The sequence below is a fragment of the Oryctolagus cuniculus genome, chromosome X, assembly GCF_964237555.1.
Source record: "Oryctolagus cuniculus chromosome X, mOryCun1.1, whole genome shotgun sequence".
NCBI lineage: Eukaryota > Metazoa > Chordata > Mammalia > Lagomorpha > Leporidae > Oryctolagus > Oryctolagus cuniculus.
The window spans coordinates 107,952,266-107,966,978 of NC_091453.1; the positions used below are offsets into that span (position 1 = coordinate 107,952,266).

Genomic DNA, 14,713 nt, shown 5'->3' on the forward strand with positions numbered 1-14,713 from the left:
GGATGCAAGCAAGCATCCTGAGCTACATTTTAACTGCTGCACCAAATGCATACCTCTTTCCTTTTGATTTTGATTTACATTACTGTAATGATTAACAGTATTGAGCATCTTTTCATGTGCTTACTGGCTGTGTATATAGATTTTTGGATGTTTATACAAATGCTTTTTAAAATCTACTATATTTAAGAGCAGTTTTAGATTTAAAGCAAAATTGAGAAGAAGGCACAGAGATATCCCCTAAATACTCCCTACCCCCACACATATATAATCCTTTCCATTATCAACATCCTCTACCAGAATGGGGCATTTACTACAGTTGGTGAAAGCTACCTTGACACATTATGATCACCCAAAGAGCATAATTTACGTTCGGGTTCCCTTTAGGGGTTTGTGCATTACATGGGTTTGGACAAATTTGTAATGACATATGTCCACTAATATAGCAACATAGAATAGTTTCACTGCCCTAGACTCCTTTGTGCTTTGCCCATTCAATCTTTCCTCCCCACTAACTATGTCTCCATTGATTTGCCTTTTCTAAAAGGTTACATAGTTGGAATCGTATAGTATATAGCCTTCTCAGACTGCCTTCTTTCAATGTTCTTTTTTTTTTAAAGGTTTTGACATTGTGTATAGCTTATTTATTTACTTATTTATTTTATTTTTTGACAGGCAGAGTGGACAATGAGAGAGAAAGACAGAGCGAAAGGTCTTCCTTTGCCGTTGGTTCACCCTCCAATGGCCGCCACGGCTGGCGCACCGCGCTGATCCGATGGCAGGAGCCAGGTGCTTCTCCTGGTCTCCCATGGGGTGCAGGGCCCAAGCACTTGGGCCATCCTCCACTGCACTCCCGGGCCACAGCAGAGAGCTGGCCTGGAAGAGGGGCAACCGGGACAGAATCTGGCGCCCCGACCGGGACTAGAACCCGGTGTGCTGGCGCCACATGGCGGAGGATTAGCCTAGGGAGCCACGGCGCCGGCTCAATGTTCTTTTATTCATTCATGGAAAGGCATAGTTACAGTGAGAGATGGGGACATACACACACACAAACACACACACACACACACACACATACACACAGAGAGCGCGCTTCATCTGCTGGTTCTCTGCCCAAATGGCAGCAAATTGGTGCCCAACTGGGATGCCTCATCGCAGATGGCTGCTTAACCAGCCATGCGAGAACAATGGCCTGCCTGTAATTTTAAGAAAAAATCTGAGGCCAGCCTTGTGGTGTAGCAGGTAAAGCCGCTGCCTGTGAAACCAGCATCTAATATGGCACCAGTTCCAGTTCTGCCTGCTCTACTTCTGATTAAACTTCCCGCTAATGGCCTGGGAAAGCAGCAGAGGACAGCCTAAGTCCTTGAGTTCCTTGACCCACATGAGAGACCCAGAGAAAACGGTCTCCTGGATTCAGACAATCCAGGCTCAGGCCACTGTGGCCATTTATGGAGTGAATCGATGGGTGGAAGATTCTCTCTCTCTCTCTCTCTCTCTCTCTCTCTCTCTCTCTCTCTCCCTCTCTTTCTGTAACTCTACCCTTTCAAAAAATAAATAAACATTAAAAAATGGAGCCAGCACTGTGGCACAGTAGGTTAAGCAAAGGTGAGGGCACCTCATAGCAGGGATGGTTCAAGCCCCAGCTGTTCCGAGTCAGATCCAGCCCTCTGCTAATGTGCCTGGGAAAGCAGCTGAAGATGGCCCAAGTCCTTGGGCCCCTACACCCATGTGGGAGACCTGGAAGAAGCTCTTGGCTCCTGGCCTAGGTGTGGCACAGCCCTGGCATTTGTGGCCATTTAGGTGTAGAGCCAGCAGATAGAAGATCTCTGTCTCTGTCTCCCCATCCCTCTCTCTGTAAAGCTACCTTTTAATAAATAAATAAATAAATGTTTGAAAAATATCTGCTTGTGCTCTTCCACAGGAGGCCTGCACGGTGCCAGTTTTGCCGCTGCCATGTCTCCAGTGTTCCCCGAGAAGTTCCAGCGCACTTTGAGAGTACTCAACACTAATATCCATGGGCGGCACAAAATAACCTTTGCCATCACCGCCATTAAGGATGTGGGATGAAAATATGCCAACGTGGTGCTGAGGAAAGCAGACACTGACCTCACCAAGAGAGCAGGAGAACTTACTGAGGATGAGGTGGAACAGGTAAGTACCATTATGCAGAATGCACGTCAGTACAAGATCTCAGACTGATTCCTGGACAGAAGGACGGAAAAGATGGCAAGTACAGCCAGGTTCTGGCCAATGGTCTGGATGACAAGCTCCGTGAGGACCTGGAGCGGCCCAAGAAGATCCCCACTCATAGAGGGCTGCACCACTTCTGGGGCCTTCATGTCAGAGGCCAGCACCAAAGACCACTGGGTGCCGCAGCTGTACTGTGTGTGTGTCCAGGAAGAAATGTGTCTGTGAGCTTTGTCTGTTAATAAATAGGTAATGTACTTATACAAAAATCTGATTATCATGATAGGGATTCCAGGGGACCCTGGATAGGAAAGAAAAACATAGCAACAAAAAACTCACTATATAAATCTGGATCCCTGAGCAAGAGGGAGACTGGAGATGGGAAAAATACATACAATGTAATATTGGGATGTTGAGTGTGCCCAACAGACCTGATTTGAGACCTGTGCCCACTTCTATACTAAAAAGGCTAGTCCAATGTCATTTCCCTGATTGGTTCATGTAGCCTGGCTCATAAGCATGTGCTTTCAATTCCCTGATTGGTTCACATAACATGTCTCATTAGCATACACTTTCAGTTCTCTGATTGGTTGTTATCTCTGCTTTCTGATTGATTACTATCCCTGATCTCTGATTGGTAGTTATTCTGACCTCCTGATTGATGGTTACCCCTGTCTCCTGATTGGTTGTTGTTTTTACTCCTCCCCTGATTGGTTAAAATCGGATCCAGATTTCAGAAAGGGGCCAGACAGCAGCAACTTGTGATAAAAGAGCCAGCACCGCCAAGCTTCTTTGGCAGTTCCTCTGGTTTCTTGCTTTCCATAGAACTCGCTTTGCTCACAGCCTCTCTTGCTGTGGAAATTGTTCTTTGGTTGAGATAAGAAGCATGATCACCCCGCAGTTCTACAACAGCAACATTCTGTAAAGCCTTACTTAAGCTGTAAAGGAAATTTCTTACTCCTATTTTCCTCACATGGTCTACTGCATTAGTGGTTCGCATGTCAAGAGTTAGACTTAAACCTTTGCCTAGCTCCTCCCTGAATACACACGTAAGTTCAGTCAGTTACTGAATCTTAGTAATTTTTTCTGATTTGAGTTCGTTTCTCCTTTCTCATCTATACAGCCATTTGCTTCTGGCTCTGAAAAGAAGCTTTAGAGCTTATTGTGAGTTTGATTTGCATTCCTCTAATGACTAATAATGTTGAGCATCTATTCATGTGGGAATTGGCCATGTTATACACGGTTTATATGCGGTTTGGATGTCTATTCAAATGCTTTTAAAATAGATTATACTTGAGAGCTATTTTAGATTCAAAGCAAAATTGAGCAGAAGGTACAGATATTTCCTAAATACCCCCAACCCTTACACATATATGACCTTTCCCATTATTGACATCCTCTATCAGATTGGGACATTTTTTACAGCCAGTGAAAACTACCATGACACATTATGATCACCAAAAAAGCATAAATGAAGTTTGCATTCCCTTTCAGGGTTTGTACATTATCTGGATTTAAACAAATTTATAATGATGTATGTCCACTATTATAGGACCATAGAGTAGTTTCCCGGCCCTGGAACTCCTTTGTGCTCTGCCTATTCAGTACTTACTATATCTCCATTGATTAACCTTTTCTAAAATGTCACATAGTTTGGGTCATATACTATGTAGCCTTTTCAGAATGCCTTTTTTTTCTTTTTTTGATTGATTCATTTGAAAGGCAGAATTACAAAGAGAGAGGTAGAGGGAGACAGAGGGAGATGGTGAGAGAGAGACAGAGAGAGAGACAGAGAGAGAGAGAGATCTTTCATCAGGCAATTCACTGCCCAAATAGCCACAAAGCATCTCCCATATGGGCTGATGTGTCACAAGTGGCATCTTAATCAGCTATGCCAAAGCAATGGCCTGTCTGTAATGTTAAGAAAAATTCTTGGGCCCGTGTTGTGGCATACTGGGTAAAGCTGCTATCTGTGGAACTGACATTCAATATGGACACTGGTTGGAGTCCCAGCTGCTCCGTTTCTGATCCGGCTCTCTGCTATGTCTTGTAAAGCAAGGGAGGACTGCCTAAGTCCTTGGGCCTCTGCACCGATATGGGAGATAGAAAGAATCTCTTGGCTCCTTGCTTCAGACATTCAGGCTCCACTATTCCTACTCAGGCTCCACTTACCATCCAGTTTCCTGCTATGTACACACAACGATGCAACAGGTGATGGTTCAAGCAGTTGGGTCCCTGCCACCCATTGTGGAGTTGCAGATGGAGTTCCTGGCTCCTTGCTTGGGTTTGACCCAGCCCCACTGTTCTGGGCATGTGGAGAGTGCATGATGAGACAGAAGATCTTGTTTGTCTTTGTCTTTGTCTTTGTCTTTGTCTTTGTCTTTGTCTTTGTCTTTGTCTCTCTGCTTCTCAAATAAATAAAATAAAACTTAAAGTCAGGAGAGATGCATTCTTTATTCCTCACCACACAGAAATCTCTAGAGTATCATTTTCTTTGACAGTACTGGAAGATATAGTATTAATAAAAATGCTAATTGCTAGTCTCCTAATGAACACTTTGGCTTTCTTCCTCATTTATTTTCATGTTAGAGCGTAATCTCAAGGTGTCCAGAAGACAGATTCTAGGCCTGGAGAAGATCCAAAGGAGGAAGTTGATAGAAGAGAAAATGCAGGGTGAAAAGGAGGGTGCCTAAGGGTTCAGGCTGTTCCGGTGAGGAGCTGGAGGATTAGCCTTAGGTTAATGTCCTGCCCCTTATCCCTACAAACAAAGGCACTCACACTCTGAAATTCTGGCTGTGCAAGATCCTGGGAGGATAAATAGTCCCACTTCTGGGGTGGCTGGGACAGAGGGAGGTTGATGGGCTGGACCCCAGTTCCTCTCTTGGGATTAGATGAATGAATTTCTCTCTCCTAAGAAAAACAGTCTTCTACTGGTATGATGTTAGCTGTGTATTTTTGTAGATATTCTTTATTGAGTTGAGGAAGTTCTTTATTTCTAGTTTACTGGGAACCTTTATCATGAATGGAAAGTTGAATTTTTCCAAATTTTTTCAGTGCCAATTGATATGATCATAGGAGTTTCCTTTTTTAGCCTGTTTATGCTGGTCCCATTGAATGGTTTTAAAATGTTGAACCAACTTTCCCTACATGGAATAGTGCCCACTTGTATAATTATTTTTATACATTATTAGATTCAGCTTGCCAGTATTTTGTTGAGAATCTTGCATCTAAGTTCATAGAAGGCATTAGTCTATAGTTTTTTTTTTTGTGCTATCTGGTTTTGGTGTCTGGGTAATATTAGTCTTAAAATAAGTAGAAAAGTGTTACTTCCTGTTATATTTTCTGGAGCAGATTGTGAGAACAGGATATTTCTGTGCAAATATTTTGCATAATTATTCAGCTAAGCTATATGTCCCTAGAGATTTTAAAAAAGATTTATTTATTTGAAAGACAGTGTGACACAAAAAGAGGGAGAGAGAGAGAGAGAGAGAGAGAGAGATCTTCCATACACTGATTCACCCTCCCAAATGCCCACAATGACCAAGGATAAGCCAGGCTAGAGCCAGGAACCAGAAATTCCATCCAGATCTCCCATGTGAGTGACAAGAACTCAAGTACTTAGGCCATCATCTTCTGCCTCCCAGGCTTATTAGCAGGAAGCTGAAGCAGAAGCAGAGGAGGCAGGACTTGAACCAGGCACTCTAATATAGGAGGCTGGCATTCAAAACAGCAGCTTAACTTCATGCAACATAAAGCTCACACCTAGAGATTCCTTTTGAGAAGGTTTTAAATTATGAATTCACATTCTTTAATAGTTATAGGGGTATTCAGATGATCTATTTTGTTTTCAGTGCATTTTATTTGTGATTTTTAAAACAATTGGTCTGCTTCATTTAAATTCTAAAATAAGAGGAGGAGAATAGAATTATAAGGTAAGTTTATTCTGGTGCAAGAATGCTTGAAATCCATGTACATGAGGGGTCTTCATAAAATTCATGGAAGGGGTATGGGAGCTGGTGCTGTGGCTCAGCAAATCAAATCGATGCCTGCAATGTCAGGATCCCATAGGGGTGCCACTTCAAGTCCCGGATGCTCCACTTCTGGTCCAGTTCTCTACTAATGTACCTGGGAAAGCAGCAGAGAATGGTCCAAGTCCTTGGGCCCCTACAGCTACATGGGAGCCTCAGATGAAGCTCCTGGCTCCTGGCTTCAGCCTGGCCCAGCCCCAGCTGAGAAAACCACATGGGAAGTGAACCCACAGATGGAAGATCTCTCTCTCTCTCTCTCTAATTCTGCCTTTCAAATAAATAAATAAATCTGTTACAAAAAATTCTTGGAAAAATATATTATGAAAAAAACTATGCATGGTTTTAAAAATGTTTTTGCTCCCAAATAAATTTTTGAAAAACCCTCTTTTAATATTTCTTTCTTTTTTTAAAGATTTATTTATTTATTTGAAAGGCAAAATTACAGAGAGAGAGAGAGGGAGAGAAAGAGAGAGAGAGGTCTTCCATCCACTGATTCACTCCCCAAATGGCCACAATGGCTGGAGCTGAGCTAATCCAAAGCCAGGAGACAGGAGCTTCTTCCGGATCTCCCACATGGGTGCAGGGGCCCAAGCACTTGGGTGTGCATATGGGATGCCGGCACTGTGGGTAGAGGCTTTACCCTTTGTGCCACGGTGCTGGCCCCTGAAGTTTCCTCTTAGATTTGTGCAAGGATGTTTGTATTATTCCTTTAAAACCCTTTTGACGTCTGCAGGATCTGTGATTATAGTCCCTATTTCATTTCCAACATCAGCAATTTTTTTCTTTGTCAGACTTCCTAGATGTTTGTTAATTTCATTATTTTCAAAGATCTAGTTCTTTGTTTCATTGATTTTCTTTATTGTTTTTCTGTCTTTAATTTGTTGATTTATGCTTATTGACATGGGCCTTTTGAGAAATCAGTATCTAGCAGGAAAAAAAAACTTGCATGTAAAATAATTATGATTGTATGAGCCTCTTTATTTGAAATAATCAGAAAAGGAAAATCTACAGATATAGGAAGTACATTAGTGGTTAGTGGATATACGGATTGTAAATGGGCATGAGAGATCTTATTGGGACAATGAAAATGTTCTAAAACTGGGTTATTGTGATAGATTCACAACCTGGTAACTTTGAGAAAAGTCATAGAAGAATTCACTTGCAATGGGTGAATTTTATGAGTAACTTGTCAAAAACAAAGAATTATGATACAATATGAGTCAATGCAACAGAATAATTATGTGGTCTTACCCCCTTTAGCAGCCAAGGAAATGGAGACTAAGTGATTTACTCAGACATATAACTAGTTACTACAGGTTTAGCACGTGGGTTTAGTCTTATCATGCCATGACCAATCATCCACAGAGGTAATAATAAAGGAAGAGGCATGGCGGTGTATGCCAGGAAATCAATAGCTTTCCCACAGTGGAGGTCACCCCTCTTTCACGCAGGCCTCAGCCTGTGAAGCAGAGATCACCTTGAGTGGTGCTGTAGATGGCATCCCACAGACACACAGCTAGCTGTGCAAGGCAGCAAGCTGATGACAGATCCCCTAGCTTTATCAGGATTCTTAGTTTCGAGAAAAGACGTTAATAAGAATAATTGCAATAATAATTGTAATTGGTTGAGATGAAGCAAATCTATTTCTTTTTTTTTTTATTTGACAGGTAGAGTTATAGACAGAGAGAGAGAGACAGGAAGGTCTTCCTTCTGTTGGTTCACTCCCCAAATGGCCGCTATGGCTGGAGCTGCGCCAATCTGAAAGCAGGAGCCAGGTGCTTCTTCCTGGTCTCCCATGCGGGTGCAGGGCCCAAGCACTTGGGCCATCTTCCATGCCCTCCCGGGCCATGGCAGAGAGCTGAACTGGAAGAGGAGCAGCCGGGACTAGAACCGGTGCCCATATGGGATGCCGGCACTGGAGGCGGACGATTAACCAAGTGAGCCAGCCCAGAAGCAAATCTATTTCAATGCATTTGTCCAGACTGATACTCTAAACAACACTAGGAAGTCAACTTCATCCTTTGGAAACTGGAAATAAAAGAGAAGAAGCAAATATATATCCCACCTTTCATACCCACATACCTTTCATACCCATTACCTTAGGGTAATCACAGAGTTAATAATGGGACTTTCTCTACAGAAGTAGTTTGTCGCTCCCCCTCTTCGTGGAGGAACGACACTAAGCCCTGCCTAGGCTTCACATCCGAGTCACGGCACCATTATGTCGCTCCCCCTCTTCGTGGAGGAATGACACAGGACCCTGCGCTGTTCTTTCTGTCTGCTCGGCCCTCCCCGGGTTTGCTGCTGGTTCTTCCCGGGTTGGCTACTATCCCTTCCACCTCCGTGGAAGGGCAGTTCCCCCTGGCCACATTCCCCACTTCCGCAGGGGAGCGGCACACCGCCGGCCGGCTCGTCTCGGGGGCTGCACAGGTGTTCCCTTAGATGTTCCCCATAGATGTTCCCGGTGCATGCCGTCTCTCTCCTCCTTTATAGTCCTCCTCCGCCAATCCTAACTCGGCTGCCCACACGCTGAGTACGCTGCTCTCCAATCAGGAGCAAGTCCTACAGTTTATTGGTTGAACTGGAGGCAGCTGTGCGGAAGCTGTTTACTTCTCTCCCAGCGCCATATTGTGGGAGAGCAGATGCATAGAATAAGTCTTAATTCCAGTAACTCAGTCCAGTCCGGGCTGCTCCCCACAGATCCCCCTTTCTTTTTATTTTTTGGCGTTGATACGCGCCTGTCTCCGGTGTCCCGCGGCACACACTCTGCTCTGCTTGCTAGAGTTGCCACAGGCTCTTACAAGTCCTATCCATCAGGCAAACCGAATCCGGGTCCTCTCTTCGCCATGTTGTGAGGAGGTTTTTAGGCGCTGATGTGTGCCTGTATTCGGTGCCCTGCAGCGCATGCTCTGCTCTGCCTGCAGGGGCTTACAAGCCCTAACAATCAGGCAAACCGAATCCAAGCCTTCTCATTGCCGTATTGTGGGGGAGACTTATTAGTGTTGGTTCGTGCCTATCTTCGGTGACCTGCAGCTCATACTCTGGTCGAGCTGCCTGCTGGTGCTTACCGCCTTAATCAGGCAGACCGAATCCAAGCCTCCTAATTGTTGTATTGTGGGGAGGCCTTACTGATGTTAATTCGTGCCTGTCTTCGGTGACCTGCGGCGCATAAGCTGCTAGCCGCCGCAGGTGCTCATCGCCTCACTTAATCAGGCAGACCGAATCCAAGCTCTCACATTGCTGTGTTGTAGGGAGGCCTTTCTATTTCTCTATTTCTCTATCTCCGGGCATTCCTATTTCTCCTATTTTACTTCTATCTTCCAGCATTCCTATTTCTCTTTTACTTCTAAACTTCTGTTTCTCTTATCCCCGCGGCCTCCCGGCGCCTCGCCCTGCCGGCAGGCTCTGCCCCGAGGCTATTTCTCGGCGGCTTTCCAGCTGAGCCGCTTCAGCCCGCGTCTCTCTCATCTGCGCTGCTCGGCTTTGCGCGCACACTCCGCGGTCTCGCACTTAACCCTTTCGCGTCTGAACCACGGCCTCGCGCCAGCCCCGCGTTCCCTATGTACTTGAGCCCCGCACGCTCTCTCTGCGCGCGGCAGCCTCCACGGGAGTCACACAGCGTCACTTACGTCTCCACCACTAGCATTCAATCTAAGTTCCCCGGGCTAGCCCGGCGAATTCAACCCAGCTCACGTTTCCGCCCCACGATCTGGCTTCCCGTCCTTTGCTCCCCGGGCTAATCAGACGGATCCCAATCTGGCTTACGTTTCAGCTTCTGGTTTCAACTTTTCGCCCCCTATTCCCGGGCTAACTTGAGAATCCCAAAGTGGCTTTCGTTTCAGCCTCGGCCTGCCCCCCGCGGCTTCAATTTCCCTAACACTTTTCTCTACCCGGTATGTTTCCCTAAGTTTTCTTCCAACAATATTCCTCCCTCATTTCTCCTGGCCTCTCCCCACAGTCCGCGTCCGAGTCTGTTTGTTCTAGCTTTCACTTTCGCTTTCGACCTTAGAGATTTCTCCCAGCTTCCCCCCGTAGTCCGTATCCGAGTCTATGCCTAGGCTTTCAATAGCTTCTTCCGGCACCCTTTTCGTCCGGCTTTTCCCTAGGCTGTTTGCTAGTCTCTCTCTCCGGTATTTTCCCAGTTCTTCCCGTTTCTTCCCTCCTAAGTTTCCTATCCGTCCTAGGTTTCCTATCCGTCCTAGGTTTCCTATCCGAGTCACGGCACCATTATGTCGCTCCCCCTCTTCGTGGAGGAACGACACTAAGCCCTGCCTAGGCTTCACATCCGAGTCACGGCACCATTATGTCGCTCCCCCTCTTCGTGGAGGAACGACACAAGACCCTGCGCTGTTCTTTCTGTCTGCTCGGCCCTCCCCGGGTTTGCTGCTGGTTCTTCCCGGGTTGGCTACTATCCCTTCCACCTCCGTGGAAGGGCAGTTCCCCCTGGCCACATTCCCCACTTCCGCAGGGGAGTGGCACACCGCCGGCCGGCTCGTCTCGGGGGCTGCACAGGTGTTCCCTTAGATGTTCCCCATAGATGTTCCCGGTGCATGCCGTCTCTCTCCTCCTTTATAGTCCTCCTCCGCCAATCCTAACTCGGCTGCCCACACGCCGAGTACGCTGCTCTCCAATCAGGAGCAAGTCCTACAGTTTATTGGTTGAACTGGAGGCAGCTGTGCGGAAGCTGTTTACTTCTCTCCCAGCGCCATATTGTGGGAGAGCAGATGCATAGAATAAGTCTTAATTCCAGTAACTCAGTCCAGTCCGGGCTGCTCCCCACAGTAGTTCAGATAATAAATAAAGAAAAGCTATAGAATATAATCACTTTATTATTCCTAATGAGGCAGTAGAGCCAGAAAAGATCTTCAATGACTATTCACTTCACAGACATGCACACATGATTTGCCTCCTGATGGCTTGTATACATCACCACATAGGAAGAATGATTGCAACCAAAGCAAACTGAAATCTGACCAAGTCTCTCAGTCTGTATAATAATTTACAGAAAATATAAAGGATAAATGATGCTGTCAGAAAACCCAGTCTGTGGAAAACTCTGTAGGACAGAAAACCCAGAATTGCTTCAACAAATAAATGAAAGAGAAAGAGGGAAGCACTCTAGGCTGAAAGACACTTAAGATATCAAACAAATGTTGTGGGTAGAACTTGTTTGGAGCTCCGTTTGAACAAACTTATTGTAACAAAATGATTCATGATACAATTGGGAGCTATCTGAAACACATATCTGCTAGTAAAATTATTATCAGGATTATAGGTATAGTAATGATATTATTGTTATGTTTTTGAAAGATGCCCTTACCTTTTGAATATGCATGCTGAAGTATTTATGATTAAAGTGAATTGATATGTGGTATTTACTTCAAATTCATTGGGAAATAAGGATCAAGCAAAATTGGCTATGAGTTGAATATATGTTGATCCACATAAAGATTATATTGTTTTATCTATATTAAAAAGATATGAATTTCATGTAAAATAAAGTTTTAAAATTTACTTAGAGTAATATCTTACTTTTAACATATGTTTAATACATATTGTGTGGCCAGCGCCGTGGCTCAATAGGCTAATCCTCCACCTTGCGGTGCTGGCACACCGGGTTCTAGTCCCGGTCGGGGCGCCGGATTCTGTCCCGGTTGCCCCTCTTCCAGGCCAGCTCTCTGCTGTGGCCCGGGAGGGCAGTGGAGGATGGCCCAGGTCCTTGGGCCCTGCACCCACATGGGGGACCAGGAGAAGCACCTGGCTCCTGCCACCGGATCAGCGTGATGCGCTGGCGGCAGCGCGCCGGCCGCGGCGGCCATTGGAGGGTGAACCAATGGCAAAAGGAAGACCTTTCTCTCTCTCTCTCTCTCTCACTGCCCACTCTGCCCATCAAAAAAAATAAAATAGAAAAAATAAAAAAATTAAAAAATACATATTGTGTATGTATACAGTTACATACACTCTAAGGGAAAGAAAACATATCAAAAAGTCACTGCCTATCTATTTGGTGGGATTAGAAATGAAATACATATTTTTATTGATTTTTGTGCTATTCATGTGTGTATTAAATGAAAAAGAAAAATGAAATTTGATTATAATTTAAATAGAGATGTAAAATTAACATATCATGAAACTAACCATTTAAAAATATATAATTCAAGGGTCAGTGTTGTAGTGTAGGGTATAAAGGAGCTACCTGCTCCATTTCTTTATTTTTTTAAGATTTATTTATCTATTTGAAATGCAGAGTTACAGAGAGGTAGAAGCAGAGAGAGGGGGCTGGTGCTGTGGCGCAGTGGGTTAAAGCCCTGGCCTGAAGCATCGGCATCCCATATGGGTGCTGGATTTAGTCCTGGCTGCTCCTCTTCTGATCCAGCTCTCTGCTATGGCCTGAGAAAGCAGTAGAAGATGGCCCAAGTCCTTGGGCCCCTGCACCCATGTGGGAGACCTGGAAGAAGCTCCTGGCTCCTGGCTCCTGGCTCCTGGCTCCTGGCTCCTGGCTCCTGGCTCCTAGCTCCTAGCTCCGGATCGGCTCAGCTCCGGTCGTTGCAGCCATCTGGGGAGTGAACCAGCAGATGGAAGGCCTCTCTCTCTGTCTCTACCTCTCTATCTGCAATTTTGTTTTTCAAGTAAAAATAAAACAAATCTTTTTAAAAAAAGAAGCAGAGAGAGAGAGAGAGAGAGAGAGAGAGAGAGAGGGAGGGAGGGAGACGTCCTCCATCTGCTGGTTCACTACCCAAATAGCCTCAATGGCTGGAGCTGGGCCTATCTGAAGCCAGGAGCCAGGAGTTTCCTCAGGGTCTCTCACACAGGTGCAGGGGCCCAAGGATTTGGGCCATCTTCTGCTTTCCCAGGCCATAGCAGAGAGCTGGATCAAAAGTGGAGCAGCCAGGATTTGAACTGTCTCCCATGTGGAATGCCTGCATTGCAGGCGGTGGCTTTACCCAATATGCTAAAGTGCTGGTCTCCCATTCTATTTCTAATCCAACTCCCTGTTAATGACCTGGGAAAAGCAGAGGAAGGTGACTCAACTGTTTGGGCTCCTGCACCCATGTGGGAGACCTGGACAAAGCTCTTAACTGCTGACTTCAGCCTGGCTCAGCCCTGGCCATTGTGGGTATCTGAGAGGTAAAGCAGCAGGTGGAAGCTCTTTCTCTGTCTTTCCTTTTCTCTCTGTAGCTCTGACTTTCAAATAAATAAATATTTAAACAATAAATAAAATAAAATTGCATAATTCAGTGTCTTTTAATATATTCAAAATATTTGCAACTATCACCAATCAAATGCCAGAACATTTTCACCACCCCCAAAAGAACATACATATTCATCAACTGGTTACTCATCTTACCTCCTTTTCTCCCCTAGCCATAAGCAACCTCCATTCTACTTGATATTTCTATAGATTTGCCTATTCTGGACTTTTCATACAAATGAAATCATACAATATGTAGTCTTTTGTGTCTGGTTGCTTTTACATAGCATGATGTTTTAAATCTTTGATCCCTTTTGAGTTATAATTTCTGTTTGTGGTATGATGTAACATACAAAATCCTTCTTTTGCATGTGGATAGCCATTTCTTCCATAGCCATTTGTTGAAAAGACCATTTTTTTCTCATTGCATGTTTATGGCATGTGATATACTTATAAATAGAATATTATTCAGCCCTAAAAAGTACTGAAGTACTGATACATGCTACAACCTGGATGAATTTTGAAAGCATAATGTTAAGTAAAAGAAGTCAGGCACACAATGTCACACATTGCATATTTTTAAAATGATAAATCCAGAATAATCAAATGATAGAGATAGACAGTAGGTTAGTGGCTACCAGGGCATGGGTGGAGTGGGGAATGGAGAGTGATTACTTAATGACTTTATTTTGTGGAAGGATGAAAGGGTTTGAAACTGGAGACAGACAGTGGTTTCACAGGATTGTGAAAGGATTCTATGCCACTAAATTGAATAATTTTGCAAATGGTTAATTGTATTTTAGGTGAATTTCACCTTAAGAAAAATTAATAAGAATATTAGTAGATGTAGGGAAATCTTTGTACCTACCAATATTCAGCTGGTAAATATAAATAAATTTCTATGAGGAAATCCCAGAAATGGGATATTCTTGCCAGCTGGTAGAGGAGAATAGTGAGAGCTCAACTGTAATTGGTGTGCCATGACCTAAAGGATTCAATCGGTAAACTAATTTTTGTGTCATATTTCTCCCTCTACTTTCAAGTGGGCCAGACTATTATGTGAATTATGCTGATTGGAATAATATCCTCCATCAAAAGCGACACATACAAAGGCTGCATTAGAGCATGAAAACAATTTTTCTGCTATCATGTCAAATGGTTGGCAGAATTCATTCCAGCTCCCATTTGTTAAGTGTCTAACTTGTTAGTTGAATGATGCAGAAAGATGCCTGGCAGCCCCTACCTTCAAGGAATTTGCAGTCTAATGAGACAAAGAAAATGTAAAACAAACCATGATCGGCTACAGTAG

General features: G+C 44.4%; 1 pseudogene; it reads left to right on the plus strand.

Moving 5' to 3' along the window:
- Window positions 1-1,950: 1,950 nt before the first annotated feature.
- Window positions 1,951-2,437, plus strand: LOC100340605 (small ribosomal subunit protein uS13-like; annotated as a pseudogene).
- Window positions 2,438-14,713: the final 12,276 nt, after the last annotated feature.